Source organism: Mesoplodon densirostris, chromosome 6 (assembly GCF_025265405.1).
Source record: "Mesoplodon densirostris isolate mMesDen1 chromosome 6, mMesDen1 primary haplotype, whole genome shotgun sequence".
Lineage (NCBI taxonomy): Eukaryota > Metazoa > Chordata > Mammalia > Artiodactyla > Ziphiidae > Mesoplodon > Mesoplodon densirostris.
Window position 1 is genome coordinate 111,023,519 of NC_082666.1, and position 18,530 is coordinate 111,042,048.

Below are 18,530 nucleotides of genomic sequence, written 5' to 3' on the forward strand. Positions count from 1 at the left end.
TGTTGGGTCTTCGTTGCTGTGTGCGGGCTTTCTCTAGTTTCAGCGAGCAGAGTCCACTCTGCGTTGCGGTGCATGGGCTTCTCATTGAGGTGGCCTCTCTTGTTGCAGAGCACAGGCTCTAGGTGCACGGACTTCAGCAGTTGTGGCTCGCAGGTGCCAGAGCACAGGCTCAGCAGCTGTGGCACCTAGTTGCTCCGCGGCATGTGGGATCTTCCTGGACCGGGCCATGAACCCATGTCCCCTGCATCAGCAGGCGGACTCTCAACCACTGCGCCGCCAAGGAAGCCCACCGGGTCTTAACCACTGCACCACCAGGGAAGTCCTGACATGTTTAGTCTCATCAGTCTAAAGCAGCAGTTCTCCAGTTCTCTCTCTCTCTCTCTCTCTCTCTCTCTCTCTCTTTTGGTCTTTTTTGGTCTTTCATGACATTGACATTTTTTAAGAACGTTTTGTAAATTGTTTTGTAAATCTTTAACTTGGATAGGTTATTCTTTCCTCATGATTAGATTTTGGTTAAAGTTTTTGGCAGATATATTGGATGAAAGGTACTGTTCCCTGCTCAGTGCTCACCTCAGAACATACTTGATCTGATGTCTCATTGTTGCTGATGTTAAGTTTGATCTCCTCACTAAGATGCTGTCTGCCAAATTTCACCTTTGAAAAGGGACCTTTTTCCTTTGAAATTAATAAATAACCTACTGGATGACATTATATGACACAGTCTGTTCCCTATAATCTTTCACCAAATGATTTTAGCATCCATTGATGATCAGTTCTTACTATGGAGGTTGCAAAACAGTGATTTGAAATTCCATCATTCACTTCTTATTTGGTGGCTTTCTTTTGTGAAGAAGAGCTTTCCATCCTTCCCACCCTCCTTTTGAATGTTTTTGCTATCAGCATGAACTTATGGATTCTTTTTTTTAAATGCCATCCATTATAGTCCATTATGTCATTTTTCATTTTGTGCCCAAATTATCAAAAATTTAACCTGTAGGTGTTCCTTCAAGTAAGCAGTTGTGTTCAGTAATGTTCTATAAGTTTCTTTGAGAGACTGTATACATCTTTTAATATATTTAATTCTAAATACTTCCATTTTTGTATTTTTTAAACATCTTTATTGGAGTATAATTACTTTACAATTTTGTGTTAGTTTCTACTGTATAACAAAGTGAATCAGCTATATGCATACATACACCCCCATGTCCCCTCCCTCTTGTATCTCCCTCCCACCCTCCCTATCCCACCTGTCTAGGTGGTCACAAAGCACCAAACTGATCTCCCTGTGCTATGCAGCTGCTTCCCACTAGCTATCTATTTTACATATGGTAGTGTATATATATCAGTGCTACTCTCTTACTTCATCCCAGCTTACCCTTCCCCCTCCCCGTGTCCTCAAGTCCATTCTCTATGTCTGCGTCTTTATTCCTGTCCTGTCCCTGGGTTCATCAGAACCTTTTTTTTTTTTTAGATTCCATATATATGTGTTAGCATATGGTATTTGTTTTTCTCTTTCTGACTTACTTCACTGTGTATGATAGACTCTAGGTCCATCCACCTCACTACAAATAACCCAATTTCATTTCTTTTTATGGCTGAGTAATATTCCATTGTATATATGTGCCACATCTTCGTCATCCATTCATCTGTTGATGGACACTTAAGTTGCTTCCATGTCCTGGCTACTGTAAATAGTGCTACAGTGAACATTGTGGTACATGTCTCTTTTTGAATTATGGTTTTCTCATGATATATGTCCAGTAGTGGGATTGCTGGGTCATATGGTAGTTCTATTTTTAGTTTTTTAAGGAACCTCCATCCTGTTCTCCATAATGGCTGTATCAGTTTACAGTCCCACCAACAGGGCAAGAGGGTTCCCTTTTCTCCACACCCTCTCCACCATTTATTATTTGTAGATGTTTTGATGATGGCCATTCTGACCGGTGTGAAGTGATATCTCATTGTAGTTTTGATTTGCATTTCTGTAATGATTAGTGATGTTGAACATCCTTTCAAGTGTTTGTTGGCAATCTGTATATCTTCTTTGGAGAAATGTCTATTTAGGTCTTCTGCCCATTTTTGATTGGGTTGTTTGTTTTTAGGATATTAAGCCGCATGAGCTCTTTGTAAATTTTGGAGGCAAATCCCTTATCGGTCACATTGTTTGCAAATATTTTCTCCTATTCTGTGGGTTGTCTTTTCATTTTGTCAGTGGTTTCCTTTGCTGTGCAAAAGCTTTTGAGTTTAATTAGGTCCCATTTATTTATTTTTGCTTTTATATCCTTTACTCTAGGAGACTGCTCAGAAAAGATGTTGCTGCGATTTATCTCAGAGTGTTCTGCCTATGTTTTCTGCTAAGAGTTTTATAGTATCCAGTCTTACATTTAGGTCTTTAATCCATTTTGAGTTTAATTTTGTGTATGGTGTTAAAGAATGTTCTAATTTCATTTTTTTATGTGTAGATGTCTGGTTTTCCCAGCACCATTTATTGAAGACACTGTCTGTCCTCCATTGTATAGTCTTGCCTCCTTTGTCATAGATTAATTGACCATAGGTGTGTGGGTTTATTTCTGGCTTTCTATCCTGTTCCATTGATCTATATTTCTGTTTTTGTGCCATACCATACTGTTTTGAGGACTGTAGCTTTGTTGTATAGTCTGAAGTCAGGGAGCCTGATTCCTCCAGCTCCGTTTTTCTTTCTCAAGATTGATATGCCTATTTTGGGGGTCTTTGGTGTCTCCATACAGATTTTAAGATTTTTTGTTCTAGTTCTATGAAAAATGCCATTGGTAATTTGATAGGGATTGCATTGAATCTGTAGATTGGGTAGTGTAGTCATTTTGACAATATTGATTCTCCCAATCTAAGAACATGGTATATCTTTCCAACTGTTTGTGTCATCTTTGATTTCTTTCATCAGTGTCTCATAGTTTTTGGAGTACAGGTATTTTATCTCCTTAGATATGTTTGTTCCTAGGTATTTTATTCTTTTTGATGTGATGGTAAGTGAGATTGTTTCTTTAATTTCTCTTTCTGATCTCTTGTTGTTAGTGTATAGAAATGCAACAGATTTCTGTGTATTAATATTGTATTCTGCAACTTTATTGAATTCATTGATGAGCTCTAGTAGTTTTCTGACAGCATCTTTAGGATTTTCTATGTATAGTATCATGTCATCTGCCAACAGTGACAGTTGTACTTATTCTTTTCCAATTTGGATTCCTTTTATTGCTTTTTCTTCTCTGATGGCTGTGGCTAGGACTTCCAAAAATATGTCAAATAAAAGTGGTGACAGTGGACATCCTTGTCTTATTCCTGATCTTAGAAGAAATGCTTTCAGCTTTTCCCTGTTGATTATGATGTTAGCTGTAGGTTTGTCGTATATGGCCTTTATTATGTTAAGATATGTTCCCTCTATGCCTACTTTCTGGAGAGTTTTTATCATAAATTGGTGTTGAATTTTGTCAAAATCTTTTTCTGTATCTATTAAGATGATCATATGATTTTTATTCTTCAATTTGTTGATGTGATGTATCACACTGATAGATTTACGGATATTGAAAAACTAGAAACAAGAAAATTACGAATGGAAAAGCTTACCAGTAAAGGCAAACATAAAGTAAAGGTAGGAAATCATCTGCATACAAATATGATATCAAAACCAGCAATTTTGAGAAGAGGAGAGCACAAATTCAGGATATTGGAAATGCATTTGAAATTAAGAGATCAGCAACCTAAAACAATTATGTATATATATAGACTGCTATATCAAAACCTCATAGCAACCACAAATCAAATATCTTTTAATAGGTATACACACAAATAAATAAAAGGAATCCAAACACAACACTAAAGAATGTTATCAAATCACAAGAAAACAAAACAGGAAAGGAAAAAAAAAGCCTACAAAAACAAATCCAAAACAATGAAATGGCAATAAGAACATACTAATAATTACCTTATGTAAACTGATTAAATTATCCAAACAAAAGACATAGACTGGTTGAAAGGATTCGAAAACTAGATCCATATACATGCTGTCCACAAGAAACCCACTTCACATCTAGAGACACGTACAGGCTGAAAGTAAGGAGATGGAGAAAGGTATTCCATGCAGATGGAAATCAAAAGAAAGTTGGTGTAGCAATACTAGTATCAGACAAAATAGACTTTAAAATAAAGACTGTTACAAGAGACAAAGAAGGACACTACATAATGATCAATCCAAGAAGATATAACAATTGTAAATATATATGCACCCAACATAGGAGCACTTCAGTATATAAGGCAAATGTTAACAGACATAAAAGGAGAAATCAACAGTAACACAATAATAGTGGGGGACTTTAACACCCCACTTTCCTCAATGGACAGATCATCCAGGCAGAAGATCAGTAAGGAAACTCAGGCCTTAAATGACATGTTAGACCAGATGGACTTAATTGATATTTATAGAGCATCCCATCCAAAAGCAGCAGATTACACATTCTTCTCAAGTGCACATGGAACATTCTCCAGGAGAGATCACATGCTGGGCCACAAAGCAAGCCTCGGTAAATTTAAGAAAATTGAAATCATGTCAAGCATCTTTTCCAACCACAACTCTATGAGATTAGAAATCAACTACAAGAAAAAAACTGTGAAAAAACACAAACATGTGGAGCTAAACAATATGCTACTAAACAACCAATGGATCACTGAGGAAATCAAAAAATAACCTAGCAACAAATGAAAACAAAAGCACAATGATCTATGGGACGTGGCAAAAGCAGTTCTGAGGGAAGTTTGTAGCAATACAGTCTTACTTCAGGAAACAAGAAAAATCACAAATAAACAACCTAGCCTTACACCCAAAGCAATGAGAGAAAGAAGAACAAACAAAACCCAAAGTTAGTAGAAGGAAAGAAATCACAAAGATCAGAGCAGAAATAAATGAAATATAAACGAAGAAAACAGTAGGAAAGATCAATGAAACTAAATGCTGGTTCTTCGAAATGATAAAATTCATAAACCTTTAGCCAGACTCATCAGAAAAAAGGGAGAGGGCTCAAATCAATAAAATTAGAAATGAAAAAGGATAAGTTACAGTGGACACCACAGAAATACAAAGGATCATAAGAGACAACTACAAGCAACTATATGCCAAAAGAATGGACAGCCTGGAAGAAATGGACAAGTTCTTAGAAACGTACAATCTCCCAAGACTGAATCAAGAATAGAAAATATGAACAGACCAGTCACAAGTACTGATGTTGAAACTGTGATTTAAAAACTCCCAACAGGGCCTTCTCTGGTGGTCCAGTGGTTAAGACTTCAGGCTTCCACTGCAGGGGGCGCGGGTTCGATCCCTAGTCGGGGAACTAAGATCCCGCATGCTGTGCAGTGCGGAAAAAAAAAAAAAACAAAAACTCCAGCCAACAAAAGTCCAGGACCAGATGGCTTCACAGGCGAATTCTATCAAACATTTAGAGAAGAGTTAACACCTATCCTTCTGAAACTATTCCCAAAAAATCACAGAGGAAGGAATACTCCCAAACTCATTCTATGAGGCTACCATCACTGTGATTCCAAAACCAGACAAAGATACCGCAAAAAAAAGAAAATTACAGGCCAATATCACTGATGAACATAGTCACAAAAATCCTCAGCAAGATACTAGCAATCTGAATCCAACAATACATTAAAAGGATCGTACACCATGATCAAGTGGGATTTATCCCAGGGATACATGGACTCGATGATATCATTTTAATGCTAAGGTTCCATGTGTCTTTGATTCTGCCTTCTTAAGATGGCATTGTCAGACCACAGGGACCATAGAGGTCCACCCATCTCTAGGAACTTCCCTCACTCCCTGAGCAGAGTTTGATCAGAGGCCATTCTTAGTAAAACAAATGACATGGACAGAGGCAAGTTCTAGGTCAGATTCTCTGTCCATGGGTCCTCCAGTCTACTAATTCTGCATCCCTCCTTTGAACTCCCAGATCTCTAGAACAGACCCTGCAACCCCATGCTGAGCACATCGGGCAGAGGACACATTGATGGGTTTCTCTGCATTACTTCTAGGTGTGGAGACAAACTCAAGTGAATGAATGATGCCACTTGAGGATGTTGGGGTGCCGAGTCTTTTTTTTTTTAAGATTGTTATCTATTTATTTTATTATTTATTTGGGGCTGCATTGGGTCTTAGTTGCGGCATGTGTGATCCTCACTGAGGCACACAGGGTCTTTCGCTGTGATGCATGGGCTCTTCACTGTGGTGCTCAGGCTTCTCTCTAGTTGTGGCATGTGGGTTTTCTCTTCTCTAGTTGTGGCTCACAGGCTCCAGGGCGTGTGGGCTCTGTAGTTGTGGTGCGTAGGTTCCAGAGCGCGTGGGCTCTATAGTTTGCGGCACGTGGGCTCTGGTTGAGGCACACAAGCTTAATTGCCCCCACAGCATGTGGGATCTTGGTTCCCTGACCAGGGATCGAACCTGCATCCCCTGCATTGTAAGGTGGATTCTTTACCACTGGACCACCAGGGAAGTCCCCGCTGAGTCTTGGTAAGAGGAAACATCTAATGAATTAGTGCCGTTCCTTGTATTAAGATTTGAGTAAAGTATAAGAGGTTACATTTGATATAACAAGTGTTCCTAGGGCCTATCATTTCTTCATTTCATCTTCGTTTGATTTCCTGTTGTGCTGCAGGAACAATCATTTGGGGAGGCTGGAAGGGATGAAGGGATTGAGGCAAGAGTACGGATGAAGGTTCATATATGATATTACAAATGAGCAAAATTATAAATCAAGCTAGGAAATAGTTAAATAAATTATGTTGGGGCTCCATTCTCTTACCCTGTCCAGCATCCTTTATAACTACCTGGAAAGCTGAACTTCTCAGAATTTGCCTCCACAAGAATATGGTGGCTCAGGAAGGAGCAGGATGGTGGCCATTTCCCTCCTACCCCATGCCATGTTCTGCCCCAAGTTTTGACCTGCTTGTGTGGACACCCAGCCCATGCTTCCAAGTTCCTCCTCACCTGCATACAAGCAAACCCTTTGGGCCTAGGGTTGCTCACACTAGCAGCTGGGTGTGTCCTTAGGGTGATAGAGCCAGGGAAGAGGCCTGCATGGGCCCTGGAAACTAAGACACTAGGGCAGGAAGCTCTGGGGTGTTAGGTGCATGCCCAGAGCATGATCTTGAGGGGGAGGTGCTAGCTGTGAGAAAGCATGTGGGGCCCTTGCTTAGTGGGAAGGGGAGAGCCAGAGGAGGACCAGTGTGGAGCCCATTTCAGAGACTCCAGAGATACACTCTCACCCAGGTCTAAGTGTGGGGCTAGGATTACAAACCAAGAAATATCATGAGTGGAAACCATAGTTTTCAGAGAAGAAAATATTCTGAGTGGAGAAATCATATGGTAAGGACTTGGGTGTAGTGGTTTCGTGATACACCACAATTCCCAAAAATGATGTCCTCTGTGATTTCGTATGTTTCTAAATGTACTTCGCTCTTGAGATAAGCGAAGTGCTACTGTAGTGTAATACAAATCAAGGAAACTATTCTGAAATAATCTGATTTGGGTACAAAAAGTACAGCAAATAAATGTGTGAGAAGCAAGTAGGTTCTCATACATGACTGAAGAGAGCATCTTCATAAACTTATCTGTGGATCGGGAGGAGCCCTTTAATATTTGCCAGTCTGGTCTTGTGTATGAATTCACACCTCCCAGGTATCCATTCTTCTGTATTCATGACCTAAACCTAAATGACTCAACTGTCTCGAGAGTGTGACATTCATGCCCAGGTGTTCAATGATGGCAGTGACTGTGTCTCAATGGAATCTTGCTGTCCTTGAATCAGTAGCATGGCATTTTGCATAATCATAATTTGTTCTTCTTCACCTACTAATATATTCAGCTTCTGTAAGCCAGAAAGAATCTTACTATATCCTGTCTGGCTGTCCTCCAACTGCCATCTATTTTATCTTCCCATTTTCTCCTTAATTTCTTAAAAGAATATCTACAGGAAATGCCTCCATGTATTCAACTTCCCGTTTGTTCCTTAACAAATTCTGCTACTACTGCGATTCTGTTGTGGCATTTATGGTTGTTGTGAAAGTGTCCTCTCAAATGTCCAGTGGCCCCCAGAAGCTATCTAATCAGCCTTCTTTTTTTTTTGTCATTTTCTTATTGATTGCCCTATTCTTGGAAGTCAGTCTGTTCTTCTATCTTTCTTACTTTCTTTCTCATCTTTTACTGCCCTCACCCCACATACTTACACATTGTAAATATTGATGTTCCCCATCCTCCATAGCCCTCTTCTCTATCTGTCCTTGCTCTCCCTCACGATCTTGTTCGTCCACTAAGCAAACATAAACGAGCAGTAATCACATTGCTTTAACATATACCAATAAGCTACAGATCTATTCTAAGCTCTAAACTGTTTCCTGAGCTTTATATTCAAATTGCCAACTTCCATTTGTTCAACTTGGCTTAGATCTCTCCCACACATTGCATCAGCACATCCAGAAGAACAAGATATACTATCTACCCTCCAAAACTTGTTATTCCTCCTGTATTCCTTATTGTAGATAACTCATGGAAATACAGAAATGCAAGATTTACCTTATTACTGGTTTTACTGCTCAGAGGGGTTTTAAATTTTGGTTTTGTCTCTGCTTTTTATAGATGTTTATTTAAGTTTAGGCTTGAAAGGAGATGTGAGTTTATATCATGTCCCTATAGCCAGGATATTGTTTTGCTTATCCAAACTAACTTGTCTTCACACTTGTAATATTCTGACAAGAGTTCAAGAGAGTTTAGGTTAAATTTTGTAGAGGAGAAATTTTGTGCAAAGAAAATCACATTTGGTATTTATGGTTTAATTTCCATTCTTAAAAACTACAGTAAGTCATTTTTTGCCATAAGAGTGTGCATTCAAAGCTAAAAATATAATGCATGTTATTATAACACTTAGATAGTTTTGTAGAGTTGCAAAATAACCCAGGAGTAGACATTTTTAGTATGTGCATTGGCAGCATCAGGTCCTCTCCTGTTCCTAAACATGATGGGGATGGAAGAGAAACAAAGGAACCAGCAGCATTAACTAGTTCCACTGTGTGCCAGATGCCTAGTTCTCTGCTGGACACAGTGCTCAATAAATCCTTCAACCCAATGATGTACCTTGTTATCCTCCAGTTTACAGAGGAAGAAAGCTGAAGTATTACAGAGGCTAAATGAGGAAACTAAAGCTTCACAGGGTTAAATGATTTGCCTGACTTGCTAAGAAATGGGAGAACTAAGAGTGACTTCAAGTTAGTCTGATTTCTTTTTTTCCATAACAGTCAACCTAGAGTCACTTTACAGCTCGCCCCTGCAGTGCTCCTTCCCCCAGCAGAAATGGAAGGATGGGTAGAACTATGTTCTGCAGCCCACATCAGCAGAAACTGACTCTCATCACCATTATGGCTCCACACACCCATAAAGCCATAGGAGTCAGACGCCTTCGAGATGCAAACCAGATTGCCTGAGTGTTTGGAGAGCAGACGTGGTAAACGTCACTTCAGAGGCATCAGGGCTAGAATTCATCTTGGCCTCTTGCCTCCCAGGGAGGACTGGGTGAGTCACATCCTTCTCTGGGACTAGGTTCTTATCTTTTAAAAAGTCCCCTGTTGACAACTCAGGTGTTTCTCTCCGGCGTTCTGGATATGGCGTTCCCATTTTGGGATGAGTCACCACAGACACAGCCTCCAGAACTGGTTTTTTCCTATAATTTTCCTCTTGCAAACCCTGAAACCCATGCTTAGCATGAGGTTTGTGAGACGATTACACATATGGTAGTTTTAACCTTTGTTGGGAAAGGGATTCTTTTCTACTGATACACTGTCTGAAGGAGACGGCTATAAATCAGAGTAACCACAATATTTACAAAGGTATTTAGTGGACAAGAAGACTTTGGCAACCAGTTAAGCCATCACTCATGGGGGATAAAGTGAAGCTTGCTTGCGGTTTAATAAATCAAAACATAGTGTGTTTGTCCATGGCCTCATTTTTTCCCCATTACTGGTGGGTGATCTCATCTTTTTCATTTCCATTAGAATCTTTCAGCATCCAAGAGTAGGAAAACAATTAATGTTAACTTCATTTATTATGTTGTATTTCCATTTTTAAACAGAAATTTAATTTTAATTCTGCCAGATTTGTGAATGCAGTTTTCAAACTCTTCTAAGATGTGTGGAATTTTTATGAATAGTATTCTGGAAATTACTGACTTCTTTGTCTATGTACAAAGATATCGTTTTTGAATTAAGTTCTTTTCTCAATTTGCCCAGATGAAACCCTGGTCTTAAAAAGAATAAAACTAAACCCCTCTCTGCAAATTACAGCAGAATAGTAAATTTAGAAATTGCTAGAAAATGTAAAGAAGACTAAAATTATCCATGGTCATACCCTGTTGAGATAACTAATGCATAAATAATAGTATTTTTAAATACAATGCTCATCTTTACCCTGCATTTCTGCCAGAGTGAAGAGTTTGAGTGTTGCCACTCACAGGCACATATGTAGATAATCTCTGTCTTGCCACAATGGGGTAATTAACAACAATTTTTTATCGTTTTAAAAACTCAAGCCTCAGAGATATGGGGACACATGTATATGTATAACTGATTCACTTTGTTATAAAGCAGAAACTAACACACCATTGTAAAGCAATTATACTCCAATAAAGATGTTAAAAAAAAAAGAACCTCAAACCTCCACTTTCTGATAGCCTGCTCTTTTCTTCAGTCCCTAACTTCAGTATCATCTTCTCCAGGAAGCTTTCTCCCGTTCCACAGTTCAGCCATTGCACACTGGCTGTACTACTTTGCCAGCACTGATTACACCCTGCTTTGTATTATAAATAGTGGTTTCCATATGTTTTCCCCAAATATATGTAAATTCCTTGAGGACTTACACGTATGTGTGCTGGTGATTAAGTCATTCAACAAGTTTTTTTTTTACTGAGTGCATCTTGAGCTCACTGCTGAAATCTATGATGATAAATAAGGTTGACAAAGTTCTTGCTTACAGTCAATTAAAGTCAGTTCTTACTAAGGGATCAGACAAATGGCTGCCTTGGTATTAAACAGTATGATCACTTCTGTGGCTGGGTTGTGGGGTGTTATTGGAAATATGCAGGAGATACCCATCTGGAGCTGTCAGAGCAGTTTTTAGCAACATTCAGCACAAATGATTCTTCCCCTCTTTCCAACACTCATATCTCTTGGTTTTTACAGCCCAACTCCTTTGCCTCACTTAATAATCTCCTTTGCTGATTCCTCTTCTTCATCGACTTGATCTCAGGCCTGAAACCTCTTCTCTAGCTATAATTTCTCTCCAGGTGAGTTTGATCATCTGTATTACCATCTGTATGCTGGAAATTTCTAGCTGCTTTCTTGACATATCTGTTTCAATGTCTAGGAGTCACCTCAAACCTAAGATTAAATATGACTATAGACATATTTAAACTGAAACTTAAAAGTTAAATAAGAGTTTGGATACAGAGGGATAAGGTAAGAGAGAATGTTCTATCCAGAGGGGATAGTGTAGGAGAAAGGCCCGATGAAACTGGCATCTTTTGGGAAGCGAAAGTGATTGTGAGGTGTGGAGGACTGAGTGCAGGAGAGAAGCAGCCAAATATCCACGGGCTCTAAAAGGGGTGTTGGAGGTTTGGAGCTTTACCCAAAGGCCACAGGAGAGGAGCATAACCAGTTTGGCATTTTATCAATAGATGGATAACTCTGTAGTTTGGCTTATGAAGTGAGTGGAAGGATCAAGTCTAGGGGCAGGGCTCCATTTAAGAAACGATTACAATAATTCAGGAGAGGGAGAAGATTTCTCTATGAGGGTAGGGGGTATTTCAAGACCTAATTAGAGGATGTTTTGCCAATGTTTGCTTCTAGGAGTTTTACGGTCTCTCTTTTTTTTTGGCTGTGCTGCACGGCATGTGGGATCTTAGTTCCCTGACCAGGGATCAAACCCGCACCCCCTGCATTGGAAGTGCAGAGTCCTAAACACTGGACCACCAGGGAATTCCTGGTGACATGTCTTACGTTTAAGTCTTTAAGCCATTTTGAGTTTATTTTTGTGCATGGTGTGAAGGTGTGTTATAACTTCATTGATTTACATGCAGCTGTCCAACTTTCCCAGCACCACTTGTTGAAGAGACTGTCTTTTTCCCATTTTATATTCTTGCCTCCTTTGTTGAAGACTAATTGACCATAGGTGTGTGGGTTTATTTCTGGGCTCTCTATTCTGTTCCATTGATCCATGTGTCTGTTTTTGTGCCAATACTACTGTTTTGGTTATTGTAGCTTCGTAGTATTGTCTGAAGTCTAGGAGTGTTATGCCTCCAACTTTGTTCTTTTCCCTCAGGATTGCTTTGGCAATTCTGGTCCTTTATGGTTCCATATAAATTTTAGGATTATTTGTTCTAGCTCTGTGAAAAATGTCATGGGTAATTTGATAGGGATCGCATTAAATCACTAGATTACTTTGGGTAGAATGGCCATTTTAACAAAATTAAGTCTTCCAATTCAGGAGCATGGTATATCTTTCCATTTCTTTGAATCATCTTCAGTTTCCTTTATAATGTTTTATAGTTCTCAGTATTTCACCTCCTTGGTCAGGTGTATTCCTAAGTGGTTTTTTGTTTTTTTTGATGTGATTTTAAAAGGGATTGGTTTATTTCTTTCTCTTGTCTGATTGCTGTGGCTAGGACTTCCAATACTATGTTGAATAGAAGTGGTGAGATTGGGCATCCTTGTCTTGTTCCAGATTTTAGTGGGAAGGCTTTTCACTGTTCACTATTTTGTTGGCTGTGGATTTGTCATAAATAGCTTTTATTATGTTTTTTTTTTTTCCTTTTTTTTTGCGGTATGCGGGCCTCTCACTGTTGTGGCCTCTCCCGTTGCGGAGCACAGGCTCCGGACGCGCAGGCCCAGCGGCCACGGCTCACGGGCCCAGCCGCTCCGCGGCATATGGGATCCTCCCAGATCGGGGCACGAACCCGTATCCCCTGCATCGGCAGGCGGACTCTCAACCACTGCGCCACCAGGGAGGCCCAATGTTGAGATATGTTCCCTCTGTATCCACTTTGGTAAGATTTTTTATCGTGAATGGATGTTGAATTTTATGAGATGCTTTTTCTGCATCAATTGAGATGATCCTTTGTGCTTTTTTCTTTTCTTTTGTTAATATGGTGTATTGCATTGATTGATTTGCATATGTTGAACCATCCTCGTGACCCTGGGATGAATCCAGCTTGATTGTAGTGTATGATCTTTTTTATGTGTTATTGGATTCAGTTTGCTAATATTTCGTTGGGAATTTTTGCATCTATATTCATTAGAGATATTGGCCTGTAATTTTCTTTTTGGTAGCATCTTTGGTTTTGGTATCTGGGTGATGCATTCTCTGACATAAATCATAGCAATGTTTTCTTAGGTCAGTCTCCCAAGGCAATAGAAATAAAAGCAAAAATAAACAAATGGGACTTAATCAAACTTCTAAGCTTTTGCACGGCAAAGGAAACCATAAACAAAATGAAAAGATGATGTACGGACTGGGAGAAAATATTCTCAAATGATGTAATGCACAAGGGCTTAATTTTCAAAATCTACAATCAGCTCATACAACTCAATAACAAAAAAACAAACAACCCAATCAAAAAATGGGCAGAAGACCTAAATAGACATTCTCCAGAGAAGACATACAGATGGCCAAGAGGCACATGAAAAGATGCTCAATATTGCTAATCATTAGAGAAATGCAAATCAAAGTTACAATGAGGTATCACCTCACACCAGTCAGAATGGCCATCACTAAAAAGTCTACAAATAACAAATGCTGGAGAGGGTGTGGAGAAAAGGAAACCCTCCCCTACACGGTGGGAATGTAAATTGGTGCAGCCACTATGGAAAACAGTATGGAGGTTCTTACAAAACTAAAAACAGAGTTACCATATGATCCGGCAATCCCACTCCTGTGCACATAAGCAGAGAAAACTCTAATTCGAAAAGATACATACACCCCAGTATTCATAACAGCACTGTTTACAGTAGCCAAGACATGGAAGCAACCTAAATGTCCATCGAAAGATGAATGGATAAAGAAGATGTAGTGTAGGAGAGAGGGGGAAGATGGCGGAAGAGTAAGACGCGGAGATCACCTTCCTCCCCACAGATACACCAGAAAAACATCTACACGTGGAACAACTGCTACAGAACACCTACTGAACGCTGGCAGAAGACCTCAGACCTCCCAAAACGCAGGAAACTCCCCCATGTACCTGGGTAGGGCAAAAGAAAAAAGAATAAACAGAGACAAAAGAATAGGGACGGGACCTGCACCAGTGGGAGGGAGCCGTGAAGGAGGAAAGGTTTCCACACACCAGAAGCCCCTTGGCGGCTGGAGACTGCGGGTGGCGGAGTGGGGAGCTTCGGAGCCGCAGAGGAGAGCACAGCCACGGGGGTGCGGAGGGCAAAGCGGAGAGATTCCCTCACAGAGGACTGATGCCAACCAGCACTCACCAGCCGGAGAGGCTTGTCTGCTCACCTGCCGGGGCAGGCGGGGCTGGGAGCTGAGGCTCGGGCTTCGGGTTGCAGCGCAGGGAGAGGACTGATGGCGTGAACACAGCCTGAAGGGGTTAGTGCACCACGGCTAGCCGGGAGGGAGTCCGGGAAAACGTCTGCACCTGCCGAAGAGGCAAGAGACTTTTTCTTACCTCTTTGTTTCCTGGTGTGCGAGGACAGGGGATTAAGAGCGCTGCTTAAAGGAGCTCCAGAGACGGGCGGGAGCCACGGCTAACAGCACAGACCACAGAGACGGGCATGAGACGCTAAGGCTGCTGCTGCCACCAAGAAGCCTGTGTGCGAGCACAGGTCACTGTCCACACCTCCCTTCCAGGGAGCCTGTGCAGCCCGGCACTGCCAGGGTCCCGGGATCCAGGGACAACTTCCCCGGGAGAACACACGGCACGCCTCAGGCTGCTGCAACGTCATGCCAGCCTCTGCTGCCGCAGGCTCGCCCCGCACTCCGTACCCCTCCCTCCCGCCGGCCTGAGTGAGCCAGACCCCCGAAGCAGCTGCTCCTTTAACCCCGTCCTGTTTGAGCGAAGAACAGACGCCCTCTGGCGACCTGCACGCAGAGGCGGGGCCAGATCCAAAGCTGAACACCGCGAGCTGTGCGAACAAAGAAGAGAAAGGGAAATCTCTCCCAGCAGCCTCAGGAGCAGTGGATTAAATCTCCACAATCAACTTGATGTACCCTGCATCTGTGGAATACCTGAATAGACAACAAATAATCCCAAATTGAGGAGGTGGACTTTGAGAGCAAGATTTATTATTTTTTCCCCTTTTCCTCTTTTTGTGAGTGTGTATGTGTATGCTTCTGTATGAGATTTTGTCTGTATAGCTTTGCTTTCAGCATTTCTCCTAGGGTTCTGTCTGTCCTTTTTTTTTAACCTGAAAAAAATTTTTTCTTAATAATTATTTTTTTATTTTAATAACTTTATTGTATTTTACCTTACTTTATTTCCTTTTATTCTCTTTCTTTCTTTCTACTTTTTCTCCCTTTTATTCTGAGCCATGTGGATGAAGGGCTCTTGGTGATGCAGCCAGGAGTCAGTCCTGTGCCTCTTAGGTGGGAGAGCCAACTTCAGGACACTGGTCCACAAGAGACCTCCCAGCTCCATGTAATATCAAATGGTGAAAATCTCCCAGAGATCTCCATCTCAACACCAACACCCAGCTTCACTCAACGACCAGCAAGCTACAGTGCTGGACACCCTATGCCAAACAACTAGCAAGACAGGAACACAACCTCACCCATTAGCAGAGAGGCTGCCTAAAATCATAATAAGTCCAGAGATGCCCGAAAACACACCACCATATGTGGAACTGCTCACCAGAAAGACAAGATCCAGCCTCATCCACAAGAACAAAGCCACTAGTCACCTCCACCAAAGCCTACACAACCTACTGAAACAACTTTAGCCACTGGGGACAGACACCAAAAACAACGGGAACTACGAACCTGCAGCCTGCAAAAAGGAGACCCCAAACACAGTAACATAAGCAAAATGAGAAGACAGAAAAACACACAGCAGATGAAGGAGCAAGATAAAAAACCCCCAAACCTAACAAATGAAGAGGAAATAGGCAGTCTACCTGAAAAAGAAATCAGAATAATGATAATAAAGATGATCCAAAATCTTGGAAATAGAGAAAATGCAAGAAACATTTAACAGGACATAGAAGAACTAAAGATGAAACAAGCAACGATGAACAACACAATAAATGAAATTAAAAACACTGTAGAAGGGATCAATAGCAGAATAACTGAGGCAGAAGAATGGATAAGTGACCTGGAAGATAAAATAGTGGAAATAACTACTGCAGATCAGAATAAAGAAAAAAGACTGAAAAGAACTGAGGACAGTCTCAGAGACCTCTGGGACACCATTAAACGCACCAACATTCGAATTATAGGGGTTCCAGAAGAAGAAGAGAAAAAGAAAGGGAGTGAGAAAATATTTGAAGAGATTATAGTTGAAAACTTGCCTAATATGGGAAAGGAAATAGTTAAGTCCAGGAAGCACAGAGAGTCCCATACAGGATAAATCCAAGGAGAAACACGCCAAGACACAAATTAATCAAACTGTCAAAAATTAAATACAAAGAAAACATATTAAAAGCAGCAAGGGAAAAACAACAAATAACACACAAGGGAATCCCCATAAGGTTAACAGCTGATCTTTCAGCAGAAACTCTGCAAGCCAGAAGGGACTGGCAGGACATACTTAAAGTGATGAAGGAGAAAATCCTACAACCAAGATTACTCTACCCAGCAAGGATCTCATTCAGATTTGATGGAGAAATTAAAAACTTTACAAACAAGCAAAAGCTGAGAGAGTTCAGCACAACCAAACCAGCTTTACAACAAATGCTAAAGGATCTTCTCTAGGCAAGAAACACAAGAGAAGGAAAAGATCTATAATAACAAACCAAAACAATTAAGAAAATGGGAATAGGAACATATATATCAATAATTACCTTAAATGTAAATGGATTAAATGCTCCCACCAAAAGACACAGACTGGCTGAATGGATACAAAAACAAGACCCATATATATGCTGTCTACAAGAGACCCACTTCAGACCTAGAGACACATACAGACTGAAAGTGAGGGGATGGAAAAAGATATTCCATGCAAATGGAAACCAAAAGAAAGCTGGAGTAACAATTCTCATATCAGACAAAATAGACTTTAAAATAAACACTATTAGAAGAGACAAAGAAGGACACTACATAATGATCAAGGGATCGATCCAAGAAGAAGATATAACAATTGTAAATATTCATGCACCCAACATAGGAGCACCTCAATACATTAGGCAAATACTAACAGCCAGAAAAGGGGAAATCGACAGTAACACAATCATAGTAGGGGACTTTAACACCCCACTTTCACCAATGGACAGATCATCCAAAATGAAAATAAATAAGGAAACACAAGCTTTAAATGATACATTAAACAAGATGGACTTACTTGATATTCATAGGCCATTCCATCCAAAAACAACAGAATACACATTTTTCTCAAGTGCTCATGGAACATTCTCCAGGATAGATCATATCTTGGGTCACAAATCAAGCCTTGGTAAATTTAAGAAAATTGAAATTGTATCAAGTATCTTTTCCGACCACAACACTATGAGACTAGATATCAATTACAGGAAAAGATCTGTAAAAAATACAAACACATGGAGGCTAAACAATACACTACTTAATAACGAAGTCATCACTGAAGAAATCAAAGAGGAAATCAAAAAATACCTAGAAACAAATGACAGTGGAGACACGACGACCCAAAACCTATGGGATGCAGCAAAAGCAGTTCTAAGAGGTAAGTATATAGCAATACAATCCTACCTTAAGAAACAGGAAACATCTCGAATAAACAACCTAACCTTGCACCTAAAGCAATTAGAGAAACAAGAACAAAAAACCCCCAAAGGTAGCACAAGGGAAAAAATCATAAAGATCAGATCAGAAATAAATGAAAAAGAAATGAAGGAAACGAGAGCAAAGGTCAATAAAACTAAAAGCTGGTTCTTTGAGAAGATAAACAAAATTGACAAACCATTAGCCAGACTCATCAAGAAAAAAAGGGAGAAGACTCAAATCTATAGAATTAGAAATGAAAAAGGAGAAGTAACAACTGACACTGCAGAAATACAAAAGATCATGAGAGATTACTACAAGCAACTCTATGCCAATAAAATGGACAACCTGGAAGAAATGGACAAATTCTTAGAAATGCACAACCTGCCAAGACTGAATCAGGAAGAATAGAAAATATGAGCAGACCAATTACAAGCACTGAAATTGAAACTGATTAAAAATCTTCCAACAAACAAAAGCTCGGGACCAGATGGCTTCACAGGCGAATTCTGTCAAACATTTAGAGAAGAGCTAACACCTATCCTTCTCAAACTCTTCCAAAATA

General features: G+C 40.2%; 2 protein-coding genes across 3 annotated transcripts in view; one reads left to right on the forward strand and one right to left on the reverse strand.

Annotated features, from left to right (window-relative positions):
- ECM2 (extracellular matrix protein 2) overlaps positions 1–10,801 on the reverse strand; it is a 58,711-nt gene extending 47,910 nt beyond the window's left edge. Inside the window, exon 1 of the mRNA XM_060102411.1 lies at positions 10,733–10,801. The gene's annotated coding sequence lies outside the window, so the exon portion shown is untranslated. The remainder of the gene's footprint in view (positions 1–10,732) is intronic.
- The window catches only part of CENPP (centromere protein P), a 242,351-nt gene that overhangs the window by 196,091 nt on the left and 27,730 nt on the right, over positions 1–18,530 (forward strand). The gene's annotated exons all lie outside the window — the stretch shown is intronic.